Source organism: Cervus elaphus, chromosome 22 (assembly GCF_910594005.1).
Source record: "Cervus elaphus chromosome 22, mCerEla1.1, whole genome shotgun sequence".
NCBI lineage: Eukaryota > Metazoa > Chordata > Mammalia > Artiodactyla > Cervidae > Cervus > Cervus elaphus.
This window is the reverse complement of record NC_057836.1, coordinates 55031150-55053228: the sequence shown is the minus strand read 5'-3', so window position 1 is coordinate 55053228 and position 22079 is coordinate 55031150. Positions and strand designations below refer to the sequence as shown.

Here is a 22079-nt window from a genome sequence, read left to right as displayed (position 1 = left end):
TATACAGCCTTGACATATTCCTTTCCCAAAATGGAATCAGTGCATTGTTCCATGTCCAGTTCTAACTGGTGCTTCTTGACTTGCCTACAGATTTCTCAGGAAGCAGGTAAGGTGGTCTGTATTCCCATCTCTTGAACAATTTTCCAGTTTGTTGTGAAGCCTACAGTCAAAGGCTTTAGTGTAGTCAATGAGGCAGAAGTAGATCTTTTTTCTGGAATTCTCTTGCTTTTTTGATGATTCAGTGAATGTTGGCAATTTGACCTCTGGTTCCTCTGCCTTTTGTAAATCCAGCTTGAACATCTCGAAGTTCTCAGTTCACGTACTGTTTGAGACTGGCTTGGAGGATTTTGAACATTACTTCGCTAGCATGTGAGATAAGTGCAATTGTGTGATAGTTTGAACATTCTTTGGCATTCCCTTTCTTTGGGATTGGAATGAAAACTGACCTTTTCCAGTCCTGTGGCCACTGCTGAGTTTTCCAAATTTGCTGGCATATTGAGTACAGCACTTTCATGGAATCATCTTTTAGGAACTGAAATAGCTCAACTGGAATTCCATCACCTCCACTAGCTTTGTTCGTAGTGATGCTTCCTAAGGCCCACTTGACTTCGCATTCCATGTTGTCTGGCTCTAGGTTAGTGATCACAGCATCATGGTTATCTAGGCCATGAAGATCTTCTGTATAGTTTTTCTGTGTATTTTTGCCACCTCTTCTTAATACCGTCTGCTTCTGTTAGATCCATACCATTTCTGTCCTTTATTGTGCCCATCTTTGCATGAAATGTTCCCTTGGTATCTCCAATTTTCTTGAAGAGATCTCTAGTTTTTCCCATTCTATTGTTTTCCTCTATTTCCTTGCACTGATCACTAAGGAAGGCTTTCTTATCTTTCCGTGCTGTTCTTAGGAACTCTTTATTCAAATTGGAATATCTTTCCTTTTCTCCTTTGCTTTTCGCTTCTCTTCTTTTCTCAGCTATTTGTAAGGCCTCCTCAGACAACCATTTTGCCTTTACATATTTTTCTTGGGGATGGTCTTGATCACTGCCTCCTGTACAATGTCACAAACCTCTGTCCATAGTTCTTCAGACACTGTCTATCAGATCTAATCCCTTGAATCTATTTGTCACTTCCACTGGATATATGTAAGGGATTTGATTTAGGTCATACCTGAATGGTCTTCTGGCTTTCCCTACTTTATTCAATTTAAGACTGAATCTGCCAATAAGGAATTCATGATCTGAGCCACAGTCAGCTCAGATCATGAGTATAGTCAGTCTTGTTTTAGCTGACTGTAGAGAGCTTCTCCATCGTTGGCTGCAAAGAATACAATCAATCTGATTTCGGTGTTGACCATCTGGTGATGTCCAAGTGTAGAGTCTTCTCTTGTGTTGTCGGAAGAGGGTGTTTGCCATGACCAGTGCATTCACTTGGCAAAACTCTGTTAGCCTTTGCCCTGCTTCATTTCGTACTCCAAAGCCAAATTTGCCTGTACTCCAGGTATCTCTTGACTTCCTGCTTCTACATTCCAGTCCCCTATGATGAAAAGGACATCTTTTGGGGGTGTTAGTTCTAGGAAGTCTCGTAGGTCTTCATAGAACCGTTCAACTTCAGCTGCTTTAGCATTACTGGTTGGTGCACAGACTTGGATTACTGTGATACTGAATGGTTTGTCTTGGAAATGAACAGAGATCATTCTGTCATTTTTGAGATTGCACCCAAGTGCTGCATTTCGGATTCTTGTTTACTATGAAGGCTACTCCATTTCTTCTAAGGGATTCTTGCCCATAGTAGTAGATATAATGGTCAGCTGAGTTAAATTCGCCCATTCCAGTCCATTTTAGTTCACTGATTCCTAAAATGTCAGTGCTCATTCTTGCCATCTCCTGTTTGATCACTTTCAATTTACCTTGATTCATGGACCTAACATTCCAGGTTCTTACACAATATTGTTCTTTACAGCATCGGACTATACTTCCATCACTAGACACATCCACAACTGGGTGTTGTTTTCACATTGGCTCCATCTCTTCATTCTTTCTGGAGTTATTTCTCCACTCTTCTCCTGTAGCCTATGGGCACCTACCAACCTGGGAGTTCATCTTTCAGTGTCATATCTTTTTGTTTTTTCATAGTGTTCATGGGGTTCTCAAGGCAAGAACACTGAATTGGTTTTCCATTCCCTTCTCCAGTGGACCATGTTTTGTCAGAACTCTCCACCATGATCTAGCCATCTTGGGTGGTCCTAATATCAAGGCTAATAGTTTCATTGAGTTAGACAAGGCTGTGGTCCATGTGATCAGTTTGATTAATTTGATCTGTTTGATTATGCCAAACCTTTGAATTTGAGGATCACAACAAACTGTGGAAAATTCTTCAAGAGATGGGAATACCATGCCACCTTACCTGCCTCCTGAGAAATCTGTATGCAGGGCAAAAAGCAACAGTTAGAACCAGACATGGGAAAACAGACTGGTTCCAAATAGGAAAAGTAATATATCAAGGCTGTATATTGTCACCCTCCTTATTTCACTTATACACAGAGTACATCATTCAAAATGCCAAGCTGGATGAAGCACAAGCTGGAATCAAGATGTCTGGGAGAAATGTCAATAACTTCAGATATGCAAATGACACCACTCTTATGGCAGAAAGTGAAGAACTACTAAAGAGCCTCTTGATAAAAGTGAAAGAGAAGAATGAAAACGTTGGCTTAAAACTGAACATTCAAAAAACTAAGATCATGGCATCTGGTCCCAGTACTTCATGGCAAATAGATGGGGAAATAATAGAAACTGAGAGATTTTATTTTGGGGGGCTCCAGAATAACTGCAGATGGTGATTGCAGCCATGAAATTAAAAGAAGCTTGCTCCTTGGAAGAAAAGCGATGACCAACCTAGACAACATATTAAAAAGCAGAGACATTATTTTGCCAACAAAGGTCCATCTAGTCAAAGCCATGGTCATGTATGGATGTGAAAGTTGGACCATAAAGAAGGCTGAGCACCGAAGAATTGATGCTTTTGAACTGTGGTGCCGGAAAAGACTCTTGAGAGTCCCTTGAACCACAAAGAGATCAAACCAGTCACTTCTAAAGGAAATCAATCCTGAATATTCATTGGAAGGACTGATGCTGAAGCTCCAGTACTTTGACCACCTGATGCAAAAACTGTCTCATTGGAAAAGACCCTAATGTTGAAAAAACTGACAGCAGGAGGAGAAGGGGATGACAGAGGATGAGATGGTTGGATGGCATCACTGGCACAATGGACATGAGTTTGAGCAAGCTCCAGGTGTTGGTGATGGACAGGGAAGACTGGCGTGCTGCAGACCATGGGGTTGCAAAGAGTCAGACATGACTGAGCGACTGATCTGAGCAGAATTTACCTTGATTCTTGGACTTAACATTCCAGGTTCCCATGCGATTTATTCTTTACAGCATCAGACTTTATCACCAGGCAGTTCTACAATTGGGTGTTGTTTTCACTTTGGCTCAGCCTTTTCATTCTCTCTGGAGTTATTTCTCCACTCTTCTCCAGTAGCATATTGGGCACCTACTGACCTGGGGAGTTCATCTTTGTGTCATATCTTTTTGCCTTCTCATACTGTTCATAGGGTTCTCAAGACAAGAATACTGAACAGGTTTGCCATTCCTTTCTCCAGTAGATTAACATTTTGTCAGGACTGTCCACCAAGCCCCGTCCGTCCTGGGTGGCCCCACATTTAATGGCTCACAGCTTCACTGCGTCAGACAAGACTGTTATGAATGTGACCAGTGTGGCTGGTTTTCTGTAACCTGTCTGCCCTCTGATGGGTAAGGATAAGAGGCTTGTGGAAGCTTCCTGATGGGAGGGACTGTCTGTTGGGGAATCTGGGTCTTGTTCTAAAGGGCGGGAAAATTTATTTTTTAATTGGAGTATAACTGCTTTACAATGTTGCATTAATCTGACATGTATCAGCTATAAGTACACACATATTTCCTTCCTCTTGAACCTCCCTTCCACCCTCCCCCATCCCAGCCACCTAGGTCATCACAGAGCACCAAGATGAGCTCCCTGTGGTATGCAGCAGCTTCCCTCTTATTTCTATAATTAACCTTTCTCTATTCATAAAGTGTCATATAGCACCATATCTAATGTATCCTTTAAAAAAGGATATTAAACATTCTATATTATACTCAAGTTCATTAGAATTTCTTTACTCATTGACCTTGCCTAGATATCAAAATGAAATTATTTGGCATGATTTGTTTGTAATTAACCTTTGGTGTCTCCCATAGTTCAATTTCTTGTCCTCTTGGTGACACCAAACGACTGCTTTATTATTTGTTCCAGTAATTAGCCAGCTATTATTATTCTCCAGCTATATATATTATCCAACTGAAATGCTGATATAAAATTTTTTGTTCTGTGACTCTTATTTTCTGTATAAATCTGTTAAGTATTTTGCTATTATCAAACGCACTCTTTTGTATTCCTTCTCTAACTTGCCTCTCCTTCCAAAAAAGGTCAACTGTTAAATTATTGGGAAGATCCCCTGGAGAAGGAAATGGCAACCCACTTCAGTATTTTTGCCTGGGAAATCCCATGGACAGAGGAGGCTGGTGGTCTACAGTCCATGCAATTGCAAAAGAGTCAGACACAACTTAGTCTTAGCAACCCACATCCCATCAAATTAACTGATACTTTGCCTTCTATGCTTTGCCTTGATATGTTCCTTTGAAAAAATAATTTTTTTAAATGAAAATTTTCATTTCCTTGATCTACATGATGATAAAATTATGATGAAATCAAACAGAAGTATGAAGAGAATAATTTAAAAATAGGGATCATCAAATTTCATGTTCTAAATTTATATCAGTTTCACTAGTGTAACAGATACTTCCTCTGAGAAAAAATGATAATTACCATTTGTACCTTAAGTAAGGATTTTCCTGAGGCCCCAGAGAACCATAAATAACACAGTTTCTTTTAAAAAAGTGAAAAACAGAAATTTTCTTTTTCTTTCATCAAGTTAATAAGAAGTAAAACAAATTTAAAAAGCTGGAGTGAAGTGATTCATTTCAAAATAACTGCAAGGCAAGAACTAAATTTAGGTCATAGAGACTAAATTTTAAAAAAAATTTTAAAAGACTAAATAAAGGCCAGTCATCACTTCATTGTTATGGCAGTTCAATCATAAGTCAGGGCTTATAGGAGTACCTTACTTAGCAAAATAAATGTATTTTTGAAAGCTGAAAAAGTTTGGAAATTTTCACAATTCAAGTCACATTTCAAATGCATTGGTTCAGTCGCTAAGTCATGTCTGACTCTTTTGTAACCCCATAAACTGTAGCCCTGCAGGCTCCTCTGTCCATGGGACACGCAAAAATTCCTTCCCACGCAAAAACGCTGGGGTGGGTTGCCATTTTCTCCTCCAGGGGATCTTTCCGACACAGGGACTGAACCCGCATCTCCTGCACTAGCAGGCAGATTATTTACCACTGAACCACCTGGGAAGCCCCCTTCAAATACATTAGGAGTTTACTAATTAAAAGTATCCTGAAATGAATCCTTTCATACTGCAAAATCAAACAAAATAAATAAAAACTACTTGTTTTTTGATTAACCACCAGTAGAAATAATACCTAAATTTGTTAAGTGCTTAATTCTGTGTACTAGTTTCTGTGCTCTTGTTTTACATCTGTACTCTTCGTAGAGACCTTGTTAATGCCCACACCCTATCCTCTTGACTCATCTGTGAGTTCTCATGCCATTGCTATGGACAGTCATACTGATGCTGACAGCTTCCCACTTTAAGGACCCACAGCTTTTCCTCCACTTCCTCCCTAGGCTTCCTGGGATCACCTTGAAAATACATTTCCTGCCCCTAAATCCTTAACCTCAGAGTCTGCTTTTTAAGAAAACCCTAATTAAGACTGTTGGTAATAGAAGTGGTTCTAAAAAACAGACCCTCAGAATTGGATTCTAGAATAGTATCACTTACTGGTCAGCTGGCATCAGGGATCCAATTTCTATTGATATATGAGTGGTGATAACCCATACGATGTCACAGCAGCAGAATGACTAAAATTCTTACCTGGGGTGGACTGAAATGTAGAAGAGGAGGAAAGAGAACGTACAAGCTTACACAACAGCTCTAACACTTGAAAGATATGGGAGCAATCATAACTGCAATATTCTGGAGTTAGTATTTGTTAACTGCTCTAAAAAGCTCTGAAGAATGGGACCAGCAGGCTTGGGTAAAACACCTATCAAAATGCAGGGCAAGCTGTAAAAAACAGAATGGTATGAAAATCAGCATTTAAATTAAACCTAATCTCCTGTGCCCAGAGAGCAGACTGCACTGAAAATTAGGTCTAAGATTTGACTCAGTAGCTGAGCTACAAAGAAGACTAAACATACAGCCTTAGCAGGCCTCCCCTGCTCTGATAAGAAGAGGGTAAGATAAGGAAACACGGGACGGTGGTATTGGGTTCGTTAAGAACATTGAACACTCATATTCTGACAAAGCCTCTGGGCTGAAAGGGTCCACTCGATTCCCTTTCATAAAGGAAAGCAGCCTCTAACTGCTTGGAGATTTGCGAAGGCAGTACTTGAGGAAGATGTCCTCCTCAAGATCTGCCTTGCCTCCCCTCATCACCTCTAGACCAACAAGTATGGTCAGATCATACTCATAATCACTCTAATTGTGAAATACAGTCTCTACTATGGAAAGAAATAGTTTATTCATCAAAAAAGCTTCTGACCCTGTCTGACATGTGATATCGAGAATTGGGCACACATATAGAAGTGTATGTTGAGGGTGCTAAGCTGAGGCAGGGGGCAGAATACCAGAGAGAAAAAAGTGTATTTACACGGAGGCACTTTCCTGTGACTCAGACTATAATTTCTAGCAAGAAAACCTTAATGAGGTTCCGAAACAGTGATGGGACGTCAATGTGAGTTAGAGGATTCCAAAACAGAAGGCACCAGAGGTATCATTTAACCATTAGAAGCAGGATTAATGTATTTGGCATAAAAGACAGTAAGGTCAGAGCAGCAACCAGAGAACCTTGACCTGCAAGGCCATTGTTCTCTGTTGAGGCAAGAGAGATGGGTAGCATGTTCATTTGCTAGGGCTTCCACAACAAAGTTCCACAAACTGAGTGATATAACCAACAGATACGTATTCTGGAGGCAAGAATCCAAGATTGAGGAGTCAGTAAGGCCAGTTTCTTCTACAGGCTGCGAGCACCTGTTCCATCTGTCTTCAAGTGGTTTGCTGGCAATCTTTAGCACTCATTGGCTGGCAGAAGCATCACTCTAACCTCTGTCTTCATCTTCATGTGGCATTCTCTTGTATGTGTTTTTTCCATGTCCAAATTTCTCCTTTTTATAAGAACCAACCATGTAGGATTAGAGACCTAATCTATTCCAATATGGCTTCATCTTAACTAATTATGTCTTCCATGACCTTACTTTCAAATATGGTCCCATTCTGAAGTACTAGGGTTAGTACTTCAACATATGAATTTTTAACGGACACAATTCAACCCACAATAAGTAAAAAATAACATTATTGCTTGACTTTTATGGCCAAAAAAGATGGAAGACTTAAGAGCAGAAGATTTACGTGTAGTTTCCAGATCTGAGCCAGTTCAGAGACCTAAAGCCCATCAATGTAAGGGGAGGACACATCCTCCTGAGCTTCTCCAATCATTCTCCAAAGGGGTGTGCTGCCATCTACCAGAGTAGCTCAACAGTGGTGACAGAGTGATACTCATCCCATCCAGGGACTGCTGGATACAGTTCCTAAGCTAACATTGACACCAGGGTACCCAAAATACTTATATGGCCACCCAGTTACAGTGGAAGCATACACAGTCCAGATAATAAATGGAGTCCAGGTCCAAGTCCGTCTCACAGTTGGTCCAATGGGTCTACAGATCCACCATCTGGTTATGTATCTGGCCCCTGAATACATAATTGAGATGGAAATATTCAGCAGCAGCCAAAACCCAAACATTGGTTCTTTGACCTGAGTGAAATAAGATCTATTATGATAGAAAGGGACAAAGGAAGCCCCTGATAGAACTTCCCCCTTACCATCTTTCAGGCAGTAAATCAGAAGGAACAATGTAGCCATGTGCCACAAAAGAAAATTTGTGCAACTGGCAAAGAGTGGCTCCTGCAGAAAACATACAGCTCCCAGATGGATCCGTTTGATATGTTGGAACAAGATAAAAATCCTCTATTACACTATAGCCTATGCAGGAATGAACTGCTTCAGTGTTACTTAAAATGTGGTCCACAGATGAAAGCACGCTCACAAACTTTTTTTTAATCACTCCACAAGATATATATACACAAGTATAAACAGTGAGAGTACACAGTTGAAAACATTTATATCAACTTCACATTATCACAAAAACCAAGGGTGTGATTTTATATTCTACAAAATGATCAATCATGATGACTCAAAACAAAACAAAAAATCCTTCACATGGTCAGTCTGAGTATCACTATTCTAAAGGACAGGAGTAAAAGAAAATTCCAACATCAGGCAGAGGTTCATAATCTTTGTATGAGAGAGAAGTGGTTTGAGGTAAGGATATATATGAATTATTGGTCAATGGCTAATAGCTCTGCTAATTGATCAGGAGCCTGGAAGGAGCAATAATGGATGATCAGACACAAAGAGGTCTGTAAAAGATGACCCGATAGGAGTAGACACAAAGTGTAAATGAGCATCGAGGTGGAAAGATGACCCACCTCATGAATGTCAGACAGCCTCTGTCCTTAACCACATTGATGCTTACAGAGCAAACACGGTCGCCGGGATGGAAGTTACGTGCATGGGCACAAAAGTGTGAACTCTTTTTCACCAAGGACGGTCTAGATATTTTACAAGTATTAACTGCCTGTGTTAGGCACCAAAGACACATACATGTAAACCACAGCCCCTGGGAAGGCAATGTCTCAGCTGAGTGCTAAAGTAGGAACACAATACAGTTGTGAGAAGAAGCAACGCCTTCCCAGGAAGAGGAAATGGCACACACAGAGCCATTTGAGAACCAGAGTACAAGTCTGAATCCATGGAGAACGCCAAGATGAAGTAAAGCTTAGACCATTAAATGCTTTGGACACCTTTTAGGCTTTCATAATGAAGGTGATTGATAATTATTAAAGGATTTTAAATAGGAGAGGGTTTAGAGAAAAAGAAAGGATATAGTCAAGTGGGATTTTTGAAAGGAATTCAAAATTTGGTAAAGCTAAGGAAGAGGAGGCTGGTGGGCTACAGTCCATGGGGTCGCAGAGTCAGACACAACTGAGTGACTTACCCACAGCACAAGGAAGAAAGACGTCTAGGACAACCCAGGTTCTTTCCTAATCCCTACATCCCCTTTGAAGAAACTTCTTCTTTGAATCCCTATTTTATTTCTACCTTAGTGGACTTTTGTTTTTGTACCTTAGTCACATCTCTCTCCTCCTACTGATGAACTCTTTATGGGCAGACACTATGACATTCCCATTACATGGTCAGCAGAGCCAGATTTTAGGTTTGGAAAGTGAGGCACTCAATTTTGGGTTTATGCCATGGCAAAGCTGAATCTGGGTTTCCCAGTGGCTCAGCAGTAAAGAATCCCACCTGTAATACAGGAGACATGGAGACAAGAGTTTGATCCCTGGGTCGGGAAGATCCCCTGGAGAAGGAAATGGCAAGCCACTCCAGTATTCTTGCCTGGAAAATCCCATGGACGGAGGAGGCTGGCTGGGCTACAATCCAGAGGGTCACAACAGAGTTGGACATGACTGAGTCACTTAACAGTAACAACAAATATCTGAATATCTGAACAATGAATATCTGAATAACAATGAATATCTGAATCCCTTCTTTATTTAAAAGTTTGATATTTCACTCATTGTGGATTTTTTGCCTACATTGATTTTTTATAACACTGCATTAAAATAGTATTTATCATGATTACTAAGGGTTTCTTCACATCCTATTAAATTTTCTACCCAAGGCAAGCACCTCACTTACCTCTCCCTAGTTCACCTGCAAACACAAGCAGGTACTGAAATGCATGCTGAATGGGGGAAAGCAAGCTAATGGCATAAACAACAAGATGGATGGCGGTGCACCATTAACAGAGGCAGTGAATACAGGGGGAGCAACAGAGTCTGGAAAAGATGATGAGTTTATAATGCACGTCAAAACACTGCATAGTGTATTATCTTATAGATCATTTATTATTCAACACTGGCAGCATTTGTAATAGGGAATATTAAAGACTGACAGTACTCAAGGAATTGTCCTCAGGATATTTCCCCATTATCTTTTTAAAACATATTAATATTTGAGTTATTGAAGCAATATCCAATCTCTTAGCTCAGTTTATGAGTTAACATTACTTTAGGACACCAATATGAACTGCTCATTATACAAGTGTATAATATACTTACAGACTTTGACATTACACTACCAATACTCTGGGATTGCAAGAGAGTTGGACACAACTGAGCAACTAAACAACCAACATCCTATCAGCAAGGCCTAACCTGATCTCTGTGAAACAGCATCTTCATTACTTTATTTCTTTATCCTACCTCACTTTTCTTCATAACACTTATCATCACCTAATAGACTAATATGTTACCTATTTTTCCTTCCCCTTTAAAAAGATGAGCTCCATGAGAACACTGGGATATGTCTCTTTTATTATATCCTCAACACCTAAAATAGATGTCTTTGAAGGTCATGACAAAGGATGGGAGAGTGGTTGAAGGAAGGCTTACACTGGCACAGAAATAAGCCAAAGCAAATAAATAAAACCCTGTATGGATAGAAAAGTGGAGTTAGGAGCTCAGAAGAATGTGAAAGAAATCCCTTAAAAAAATGCAACTGCAAACCAGAGCAATAAGGTCAGGAGCTTACCTGCAATTTACCTTGGAAAGGTTTTTCAGTTAGGTAACCAATGGGCTTGGGTTTTTACAGCCTTTGACCAGATGAGATCCAAATCTCTGTAGAAAGCTGGTACCTTCAGAGGGCTATCTGCTTGGGTATCACTAGCATACAAGATGAAAAGAAATGTGCTTCAGCCTGGGCTCTGGGAAGAATGAAAAAACTCTTCCTGAGAATTCTTGACTATAACCTACCCTCAAGACTTTCAGCTTTAAATTTATACTATCTACACACGGTCCAGGAATCCTGAGCACCAAAATCAAAACAAACACTAGTTCTGGGGTGTGTTAGTTATCAACTTACTGTATCTCAGCTCCAAATCCTCTCTTCTTTGTCCTGCATTCTCATGTTGGGGCTAGACTCTACAAACAGTTCTCCTGTGCTTGATGACACAACATTAAGCTTTGTCAAGGGTATCCTGAAGGGGCAAGGGTGATCAGACCATTAAGAGGTAAGTCAATGGCCTAACTTCCAGAGTGAGGACATAGTTAACTGAAAGGAATCTGCCCACTGATGAAACCAAACCAGATGCCTTCTTTCACTCCTCCAGACCAAGGAGAGGACCTGCAGGCCTGTGTTTTAAGGTTTTCAGACCTGGATTTGAAAGACACAAGTCTTATCACCCCAGCAGCAGACTCAAAGTAGAGTTAGATGTCAGTACAAAGAAGAAATACTCGTTGGCAAAGAAAAAGGCATTTGCCCTTTTGTCAAAGTGAAGGAAGTTCCAGCACCTCCTTTTAAATGTAAAGAAAAATGGTGGAATTTGGCATCAGCAACTGCTTACAGACCCAATCAGCAGCCACAGACATGTGTCAACATGACATGTTGATGAGATTTTCCAGAGCACTTGCTTAAAGCAGCTGGCTATGAGACTGAGCACCTCAAAAAGTCCTGAGTCTGCAGACAAAAGGAACCCTTTCACAGAGGACCTTACCTGCAACCATGAAGCGTCTGCCCGGCTCCCTGATATAGGCTGCTTTAGCCCTGATGAGCTGATGAGTGACCAGGGGCAATGATGAAGGGGAACTTGCTACTTTATTACTGCTACTGTGACCTGAAGGATCCTGACTGGGTCTGTGCCTGGCAGACAGCTCTGTGTCAGCACCTGCACCTCACAGGCAAGCCCAGAACAGGCTTCACTAGACTGCATCCTCTTTCTCAAGGAGCCCGCATGTGATTGACAACGCTCATCATGGAACTCTGGAGAGCCACTACTAGTTTGTTTTGCTATGGAAGGAATGAATGGGACAGTTGGTGGAAGCAGATTAGCCACCAGACTCTACATAGAAGTGATGCTTTACTTCCCACTGTTTATAAAGGATTACATGTGTAAGGATGATTTTAAGACCAGCAAAGGAAGAGTTTGCTGTTTTCCACAATTGTGTGTTGGTGAGTTTGAAGAAATTGTGCCCATGGGGATCAGTCCCAATAAGACCTCCTACAACCCATTTATCCCTAGGTGAACTTCACAAAGTAGAAAAGTTTCTGTCTCAGGCAAATCAAGAAGAAAGTGATACTATCCTACTGGACTGCAGAAACTCCCATGAAAGCAAAATAGGACAATCCTAGGGCTGCTTAGGCCCAGACATCAGGAAATTCAGTTACTTCCCTGGCTACGTTGACGAAAATCTAGAACTTTTCAAAGAGAGGAGGGTGCTGATGTATTGCACCGTGGCATCTGTTGTGAGTGAGGTTCAGTCAACCTGAAAGCCAAGGGAGTGTGCAAGGAGTGTCCCAGCTCAAGGGTGGGCCACAAGTGCCTGGAGGCGTTACCTGATGGCTTTTACATAGGGAAGCTGGTTGCTTTCAATGAGCATCAGGTCTTATTCTCAACAGCAACTTAGTGTCAGAATGCTCCTACTATGGGGTCCCATGGGACCAGTATAAACTCTGCTTCATTCCCCAGTAGTGTCAGCTTGCCTTGACCTGCCCTCCCTGCCAAGAACAATGATTCACAGCCTGTTGTGTTACATGTCAAAGCAAAGGAAGCAAACAGTCTGCAAGCCCAGCCCAGAGCAGCCTTAAAGAAGAATGCGAGTACTGAGCCCAAGGGCCACACGCACCCAGGGAGCTCTCACAGCAGGAGTCACTGCCCGGGAGCCCTGGGCCCAGGCCGGCTATTGATGAGGGCGGGCCATGCTCATGTGAGCAGGCCCATCTGCATTTCCCCACACAGCTAGGTTTGGGGTTACATGTATTGGAGAATGCTAGAGCTATACTTAACAGAGAAACAGGGACCTGTAACAGAAACACAGAACTTCAGTGACCCCAGAACCACCATGGCCAACTGGTCACCGTGTCGGCCACCTGTCCTTTACAAGAGAGGAAAGAGAAATCTGGGGGCTGATCTCTTACTGGAGACGTTCTGACTCAGAAGATGTCAGAGCACAGAAAAAGGCGAGCTACGTGGGACCCCAAAGTTGCTGAGGGAAAGAGCCTTGAGCCTGGCGAGCTGACCTGCCCCTTCTGTGCCAGGCAACAGGGCTGGCAGTAGTCATTTTAGGTATCCACAAACCTGTCTGTCCCATGCAAAAGCGTGAAAGCTGCACAGCCCTGTACGTGGACCCCTCTGAACCAGGCCCCTTAGGTCACTCTGCCATCCAGCCCTCCCTTCCTCTCTTCTCTGCTAGCCTGAGAGCACTAGACCAGATAAGGATCTGTAAACTATGGCATTTGGCCCACCTTCTTCTATAAATGAGGTTTTACTGGAATAGCCACACCCATTTATTTACATATGATCTACGGCAGAATCAAGCATCTACAAGAGAGACATGACCTGCAAAGCCTACAGTATTCACAGGTATACCTCAGAGATATATATTCAATTCCAATCCACCACAGAGAAATGAGTTACACGAATTATTTCATTTCTCAGTGTATATAAAAGTTATGCTTACATTATGCTATAGTCTATTAAGTGTGCAACAGCATTATGTCTGAAAAACCAATGTACATAACCTAATTAAAAATTTTTATTGCAAAAGAAAAGGTAAATTGTTTCAAATAAATTGATTTTACACATTGAATACAATAAAACATAAGCTGTTCTGTGAAAATCTAATACAAAGTTAATAACATAATTCTCACCTAACAGGCACCCTTTTTTCCCAATGGTAAAGCTGACTTTAATTTTTCAGGAACTGAAATATTCCCTAGTCACATCTAACATTCAGAGAAATTCTCAGCTACTTCTTTAACTCAATAGATGTATTTTTCAATATCTATATATTTATTTATTTGGCTCCACCAGGTCCTAACTGTGGCATGTGGGATTGTCAATCTCTGTTGCAGGATGCAAAATCTTTTTTAGTTGTGGTGTGTAGGATCTTAGAAGAAAATTTAGTTGCAGCGTAGGACCCTGAAAGAAAACTATGATCAACCTTGAGTGAAGTGAATTTCGCTCAGTCGTGTCTGACTCTTTGCGACCCCATGGACTGTAGCCTACCAGGATCCTCCGTTCATGGAATTTTTCAGGCAAGAGTACTGGAATGGGTTGCCATTTCCCTCTCCAATGATCAATCTAGACAGCATATTAAAAAGCAGAGACATTACTTTGCTGACAAAGGTCCATCTAGTCAAAGTTATGGTTTTGCCAGTAGTCATGTATGGATGTGAGAGTGGGAGTATAAAGAGAGCTGAGCACTGAAGAACTGATGCTTTTAAACTGTGGTGTTGGAGAAGACTCTTGAGAGTCCCTTGGACTGCAAGGAGATCAACCAGTCAATCCTGAAGGAATTCAGTCCAGCATATTCATTGGAAGGACTGATGCTGAAGATGAAACTCCAATTCTTTGGCCACCTGATGCGAAGAACTGACCCCTTAGAAAAGACCCTGAGGCTGGGAAAGATTGAAGGCAGGAGGAGAAGGGGATGACAGAGGATGAGATGGTTGGATGGCATCACCGACTCGATGGACGTGAGTTTGAGCAAGCTCCGGGAGTTGGTGATGGACAAGGAAGCCTGGCATGCTATAGTCCATGGGGTCACAAAGAGTTGGACATGACTGAGCAACTAAACTCAACTGAACTGAATGTAGTATCTTAAGTTGAAGCAAGCAAACTCTTAGTTGTGGCTTACTGGGATCTAATTCTCAGACCAAGGACTGAACTCTGCCCCCTGCATTGGCAGCCTGGAGTCTTAGCCACTGGACCACCAAGGAAGTTCCTCAATAGATGTATTCTTTTTTTTTTTTTTTGAAGATTTATATCCCATATCTACATGGATGGCATTTAAGCAGGTATTTAGGCCAGTAGACTCCAGTTTCATTTATAATAAGATCGGTTGTTAGTATACTCCATTTCACATACCAAGTATCTTCCCATTTTTTTTCATTTATTTTTATTAGTTGGAGGCTAATTACTTTTACAATATTGTCACGGTTTTTGCCATACATTGACATGAATCAGCCATGGATTTACATGTGTTCCCCATCCTGATCCCCCCTCCCACCTCCCTCCCCATCCCATCCCTCTGGGTCTTCCCAGTGCACCAGCCCCGAGCACTTGTCTCATGCATCCAACCTGGACTGGTGATCTGTTTCACACTTGATAATATACATGTTTGATGCTGTTCTCTCAGATCATCCCACCCTTGCCTTCTCCCATAGAGTCCAAAAGTCTGTTCTATACACCTGTTTCTCTTTTTCTGTCTTGCATATAGGGTTATCGTTACCATCTTTCTAAATTCCATATATATGCGTTAGTATACTGTATTGGTCTTTATCTTTCTGGCTTACTTCACTCTGTATAATGGGCTCCAGTTTTATCCATCTCATTAGAACTGATTCAGATGTATTCTTTTTAATGGCTGAGTAATATTCCATTGTGTATATGTACCACAGCTTTCTTATCCATTCGTCTGCTGATGGGCATCTAGGTTGCTTCCATGTCCTGGCTATTGTAAACAGTGCTGCGATGAACATTGGGGTGCACGTGTCTCTTTCAGTTCTGGTTTCCTCAGTGTGTATGTCCAGGAGTGGGATTGCTGGGTCATATGGCAGTTCTATTTCCAGTTTTTTAAGGAATCTCCACACTGTTCTCCATAGTGGCTGTACTAGTTTGCATTCCCACCAACAGTGTAAGAGGGTTCCCTTTTCTCCACACCCTCTCCAGCATTTATTGCTTGTAGACTTTTGGATAGCAGCCATTCTGACTGGCGTGTAATGATACCTCATTGTGGTTTTGATTTGCATTTCTCTGATAATGAGTGATGTTGAGCATCTTTTCATGTGTTTGTTGTATCTTCCCATTTTATAGGGTGATAAAGTGCTACTATGTTTTGGCTACAATAAAAATGAAAAACCTTCAGAAGAATAGGCTTGCCAATTCGTATATCTTATGCTTATCAGTATAATTTAAACTTGCTCTATATTAGAACTATTTAGTACAAAACACAGCCCAACCTGTATTCTACCACGTAGAACCTTATGATGTTTCACTGTATGTGTCAACTTCACTGTGCATGGGATGCCCAGAGATTTGGTCAAACATTATTTTGGGTGTTTCTATGAGGATGCTTTTGAATGAGATTAACATGTAAATCAGTAGACTGAGTAGAGCAGACTGCCCTCCTTAATGTGGGTAGGCATCATCCAGTCAGTTGAAGGCCTGGATAAAACAAAAGGGTTGGCCTTCCCCCAGGTAAGACAGAATTTCTCCTGCTTGCCTGCCTTCAAACAGGAACATCAGTTTTTTTCTACTTTTGATTCAAGCAGAAACAGACTCTTCCTGGGTCAAGCCTGCTGATCTTCACACTGGAACTACACCATCAGCTCTCCTCAGTGCTCAGCTTGTTGACTCACCTCACATATTTTGGGACTTAGCCTCCCTGATCACGTGAGCCAGTCCCTTATATTTATATTTACTATACACGTACGTGAGCCTTCCTGGTGGCTCAGCAGTAAAAAAAATCTACCTGCAATGCAGCAGATGCAGGTTTGATCCCTGGGTGGGGAGTATTCCCTGGAGAAGGAAATGGCAACCCACTCCAGTATTCTTGCCTGGGAAATCCCATGCACAGAGGAGGGTCCATGGGGTCACAAGAGTTAGACATGATTTTGCAACTAAACCACCACCGTGTGTGTTTGTGTGTGTGTGTGTGTGTGTGTGTGTGTGTGTATCATGCTACCGATTTTGTTTCTATGGAGACCCCTGACTATACATAATTCAAATGATCTCCTATTGATTCTTGCTAAAGCATCTCTCCTAAACAGCTATACATGTGCCAAACCTTTCCCTTTCTTCCCCATCTCAAAAGGTATTGCGATTATCATCCCCTTTCTTCATCTCCCCCAACCCCCATCCCACAACCTACTGGAAATATTCCTACCCCATCTCTAATTATGTAGTTAGACTATGAACTGGCATCTTCTTGAAAATCCTTTCTACCCTCTAGGCCACTGTTGCTTGGCCAATGGGAAGGGAGGGACATCTGATCCAAGCTGAGACAACAAAAAGCTACACATACAAATGAGATTTTTTTTTTCAATTTAAAAACTGAAAGAGAGTTGCCTAAAGTCCCTTCCCACCAGCAGCCTTGCGCAGTGATCAGGCTTCAGAGACACAGCAAACACACAGGGCAAAAGCGAGAGCGGAAAAGGGCCCTGCTAACGACACCCATCCCTTGAGTCAGCCTCACCCCCCTCTCTCAGGCTCAGTCCCATCAACAAATAAATTCTCTTTTTGGCCTAAGCTGATCTGAGTTAGGTTTCAGTTGGGTGGAGCCAGGAAAGTGAAAAGAAAGTGAAGTCGCTCAGTCGTGTCCAACTCTTTGCAACCCCACGGACTATGGCCTACCAGATTTCTCTGTCCATGGGATTTTCCAGGCAGCAATACCAGAATGGGTTGCCACTGCCTTCTCCAGGGGATCTTCCAGACCCAGGGATCAAACCTGGGTCTCCTGCATTGCAGGAAGACACTTCACCCTCTGACTCACCCCTGTTGTATGCAAATAATTATGGAAATTTACATAATTGAACAAACTAACTTCAAGTGGTTTCTATAATCACTAGATAAACTGACAAACTTCCATAAATTGATATTATTCAAAATATTACATGTGTTCATTATCTGCCCTAAAAACATCACTGAGGCTACTTAAAATGCAAAGGTTACCCAGGAATACTCTCTCTTTGCTAATGTTTATAAGGGACTTTTTAAATTAGAAAGCACAATTAAAAACCATAATGAGCAAAAAAAAAAAAAAAAAACACCATAATGAGCTCCATGTTATCTGATGAACACTATAAGTCCCACTAAAAATGTTATATTAAAAAATATAACACAGTAATAAAAAATTCTATAAAGTGCCATGATCAGTGAAACTTTCAGGAAAATCATAATATTTATAAAATGGGGTCATCAATAAATATCTTTTTGGTATTTATAACTTACAAAACAAAGTTTAAGTTTAGTATTTTCTTAAACTCAGTTGGAGGAAGGCTGAAATTTATTATTTTCTTACAAATCACGGAATCCCTATTATAGACAGCACATTTATTATGAACCATTAACACACAAGTTATATGGAAAATAAACTAGTCCGCAAATTTTTTTTCAATAAAATCAATGTTATCCTATTACATACAAAAAACAATGGCTTTCATAACTAAAATTCAGAGATGAACACATACTCTTCGATGCTCAGTCTCTATTCACTAATTTCTGAAGTCGCTAATAATGTTTTTAATAGCTGGTTTATCTAATCTCATTGTCTGTATGTACTTTCCTGAATGATGTGCTAAGCAGCACAACTGTGAATAAAGACAGCACAGGGAAGAAGGAAACACATACATGCACTTTTTTTTTTCACATATGCACTTTAAAAACAAACTTGATAAGAACTTAGTCATGAGGGGTTTTTAATCCCACTATGATCATAGTTCCAGGTAACTTTACTCTTTCACTCATTCTAATTTCACCAATTAGGAAAGGGAATCGGATACTGAGTTAAGAGGGGGAAAGGAAGCATGTAAGGAGTTAATACTTTTAATGAAGTAATTAAAGACAACTAGATGTTAAGAAGTAAATAAGTTAGTAAAAGCTTTAACAAAATATAACGCTCCAGAATCACATGTATCAATTAGAAAAGGTAGGTTTTTTGTGTTTTAACTTTTTAGAAATGCAGAAAATATTATTAGCGTCACTTGACCAATAGCATCATAAGAACTGATAATAAAGTTCAGTTCAGTTCAAAGAACTACATTTTCACAAATTCTTACATAAACTGAAAACCCTTGATCCCAATGCAGTGTTCCCAATTCCATCCTTAAGACCTCACAGAATAAGCACTCTGTCAAGAAAGTAGCAGAAGAATTACCAGAGAAGGTAGAAAGGGTGTACCTGCTAATAATAACATCCTATTCAAAAATACTTATCCATGTGACTCCTCAAATCCAATAACTTTTTTTTTTATTTGGCTGTGCTGGGTCTTACCTGAAGCATGTGAGATGCAGTTCCCTAACCAGCTATGGAACGCGGGCCCTCTGCATTCAGAGCATGGAGTCTTAGCCACAGGACCACCAGGGAAGTCCCCAATAAACATGTTTTAAAGTTAGAAGTCTTTGGCATTTTGGCACGCTAACAGTGAAATGTTAAGAAAGGTTTTGAGTCCATTTTAAGGAAAGCATTTTAATCAAAGAGTTTGTCAAAATGAAATTTGAGTTAATATAAGTAACATCAATGAAAGGTTTGAGGGAAAGATTAAAATCAGTAGGTCTTAAATACTAAGGTATCTCAGAAGATTAATATAACAAGGAAAAAGACATGGATTCTTCATACATCTATCTCACAATGAAGAAGAGAGGATAAACTGAGAGGATAAATACTATGCTAGTTTTGTATAGATAGGAAGGAGATCGTATATACAAATATACTTGTCTATGTGAGAAATAGATTAAAGGGACTAGATCTGATAGACAGAGTGCCTAATCAACTATGGACGGAGGTTTGTGAAATCGTACAGGAGACAGGGATCAAGACACCCCCAAGAAAAAGAAATGAAAATAAGCAAAATGGTTATCTGAGGAGGCCTTACAAAAAGCTGAGAAAAGGAGAGAAGCCAAAAGCAAAGGAGAAAAGGAAAGATATACCTATTTAAATGCAGAGTTCCAAAGAATAGCAAGGAGAGATAAGAAAGCCTTCCTCAGTGATCAGTGCAAAGAAATAAAGGAAAACAATAGAATGGGAAAGACTAGAAATCTCTTCCAGAAAATTAGAGTTACCAAGGGAACATTTCATGCAAAGACAGCATCAATAAATGACAGGAATGATATGAACCTAACAGAAGCAGAAGATATTAAGAAGAGGTGGCAAGAATACACAGAAGAACTGTACAAAAAAGATTTTCATGACCCAGATAATCATGATGGTGTGATCACTCACCTAGAGCCAGACATCCTAGAATATGAAGTCAAGTGGGCCTAAGCTTCACTATGAACAAAGCTAGTGGAGGTGATGGAATTCCAGCTGAACTATTTCAAATCCTAAAATATTATGCTATGAAAGTGCTGCACTCAATATGCCAGTGAATCTGGAAAACTCAGCAGTGGCCACAGGACTGGAAAAGGTCAGTTTTCATTCCAATCCCAAAGAAAGGCAATGCCAAAGAATGTTCAAACTACCACACAATTGCACTCATCTCACACCCTAGTAAGGTACTGCTCAAAATTCTCCAAGCCAGGCTTCAGCAATATGTGAACCATGAACTTCCAGATGTTCAATCTGGACTTAGAAAAGGCAGAAGAACCAGAGATCAAACTGCCAATATCCACGGGATCATCGAAAAAGAAAGTTCCAGAAAAACACCTATTTCTGCTTTATTGACTATGCCAAAGCCTCTGACTATGTAGATCACAACAAACTGTGGAAAATTCTTAAAGAAATGGGAATACCAGACCACCTGACCTGCCTCCTGAGAAATCTGTATGCAGGTCAGGAAGCAACAGTTAGAACCGGACATGGAACAACAGACTGGTTCCAAATAGGAAAAGGAGTCCATCAAGGCTGTATATTGTCACCCTGCTTATTTAACTTCTATGCAGAGTACATCATGAGAAATGCTGGGCTGGAGGAAGCACAAGCTGGAATCAAGATTGCCAGGAGAAATATCAATATTCTCAGATATGCAGATGACACCACCCTTATGGCAGAAAGTGAAGAAGAACTAAAGAGCCTCTTGATGAAAGTGAAAGAGGAGAGTGAAAAAGTTGGCTTAAAGCTCAACATTCAGAAAACTAAGATCATGGCATCTGGTCCCATCACTTCATGGCATATAGATGGGCAAAGAGTGGAAACAGTGGCTGACTTTATTTTTGGGGGCTCCAAGATCACTGCAGATGGTTGACTGCAACCATGAAATTAAAAGATGCTTACTCCTTGGGAAGAAAGTTATGACGAACCTAGACAGCATATTAAAAAGCAGAGACATTACTTTACCAACAAAAGTCCGTCTAATCAAGGCTATAGTTTTTCTCCAGTAGTCATGTATGGATGTGAGAGTTGGACTATAAAGAAAGCTGAGCACTGAAGAATTGATTCTTTTGACCTGTGGTGTTGGAGAAGACACTTGAGAGTCCCTTAGACTTCAAGGAGATCCAACCAGTACATCCTAAAGGAAATCAGTCCTGGGTGTTCACTGAAAGGACTGATGCTGAAGCTGAAACTCCAATACTTCGGCCACCTGATGCAAAGAGCTGACTCATTTGAAAAGACCCTGATGCTGGAAAAGACTGAAAGCGGGAGGAGAAGGGGATGATAGAGGATGAGATGGTTGGATGGCATCAGCGACTCAATGGATATGAGTTTTGGTAAACTCCAGGAGTTGGTGATGGACAGGGAGGCCTGGTGTGCTGCGATTCATGGGGTTACAAAGAGTCGGATACGACTGAGTGACTGAACTGAACTGAACTGATGTAATGAAACTCTCCAGAAGGATACATCAATAACTGAAAAGAAAGATTACCTCTGAACCAAAGGACTAGGTGAACTGGGCTAAAAACACTTTTCATCATACATTCTTTCAAAAGAATATTTTGAAATATTATTTTCAAATATTTGGAATATTTGAATATATGTATTTCCTATTCAAATCAATAAACAAATTTAAAACAAAAAGCATAAAGCATGAATACAAATAAT

The 22079-nt window shown here is 40.7% G+C and overlaps 1 protein-coding gene and 1 pseudogene across 20 annotated transcripts in view; one reads left to right on the top strand and one right to left on the bottom strand.

Annotated features, from left to right (window-relative positions):
• The window catches only part of ANKS1B (ankyrin repeat and sterile alpha motif domain containing 1B), a 1073060-nt gene that overhangs the window by 1005358 nt on the left and 45623 nt on the right, over positions 1–22079 (bottom strand). The window lies entirely within an intron of this gene.
• On the top strand, positions 11474–13211 carry LOC122680649 (annotated as a pseudogene).